A 1,253-nucleotide genomic window follows, 5' to 3' on the forward strand; every position below is an offset into this window, starting at 1 on the left:
CTCCTCTCCTCTCCTCTCCTTCCCTCTCTTCCCCTCCCCCCCTTTTTTTGTTTCAAGGGGAGATTTTAAATAGCACAGATCTCATCTGCTGAGTTTTGGTCATTAGCACCTATATACCTAACAGCTGAGAATTAAAGCCTTTCTGAACTTTCAGGAATCTCAGAAAATTCTTATCCTAACCCTGCACTTTATAAAGAATAAAACAGACAAATCACAAGAGTTTAAAAAGGTCCTAAAGTTGGATGAGGTCCTAGATAATTAACTATCCGTGATAGTTAATTTTGGGGTGTCAACTTGACCAGATTAAGGGATGCCCAGATAGCTGGTAAAGGATTATTTCTGGGTATGTCTGTGACAGTGTTTCTGGAAGAAACTGACATTTGAATCAGTGCACTGATCAAGGAGAACCTGCCCTCAGCCAATGCGGGCATGGACCATTCAATCTGCTGAGGGTTCAGGGGACAGAATGCAGGGAAAAGGCTAGTTTGCTCTCTTTTTTCTGGAAATGGGACACCTTTCTCTTGTACCTGAACATCCAGAATTCCTGATTCTCCAGCCTTTGGATTCAGACACATGCACTAGCATTCTCCCCAGGTTCTTAGGGCTTTGGCCTTGGACTATGAGTGATGGCCTTGAACCATCAGTTTCCCGGATTCTAAGGCTTTTGTACTTGAACTCAAACATGGTGTTACTGGCTTTCCTGACTCTCCAGTTTGTGGACAGCCTATCATAGAGCTTCTTAGCCTTCATAATCTCACGAGCCAATTCCCCTAATAAGCCCTTTTCAATATCTCTATCTCTGTCTCTACCTATGTCTTTCTGTCTATCTTCCTATCCTGTTGATCCTGTTTCTCTGGAGAACTTTGACTCATACATTATCTAACCAAGTCCAGATTGGAAAAGTAGAGAAACAGAACAGAACCCCAGAAATGCCCTCAAACTCTGAATCTTACTAAATTAAAATTGCTCTATCTCCTTATGAATTCTGAAGTTCATTCACTTACCCAAGTGTGTGTTTATTATGTACTGAGAGTTTACCATGTTCTTGATACTATTCTAGGCATTGGAGTTAGCGTATCAGCAAATATGTCATTAAGCAATTATTGTCAAGAATTTATTTTTTATTTTTTTAGACAGAGTCTCACTATAGTGCCCTCAGCAGAGTGCCGTGGCATTACAGCTCATAGCAACCTCTAACTCTTGGGCTTAAGAGATTCTCTTGCCTCAGCTTCCCAAGTAGCTGGGACTCCAGA

The sequence above is a fragment of the Otolemur garnettii genome, unplaced genomic scaffold (assembly GCF_000181295.1).
Source record: "Otolemur garnettii isolate 467f Iridium unplaced genomic scaffold, OtoGar3 scaffold00019, whole genome shotgun sequence".
NCBI classification, from domain to species: Eukaryota; Metazoa; Chordata; class Mammalia; order Primates; family Galagidae; genus Otolemur; species Otolemur garnettii.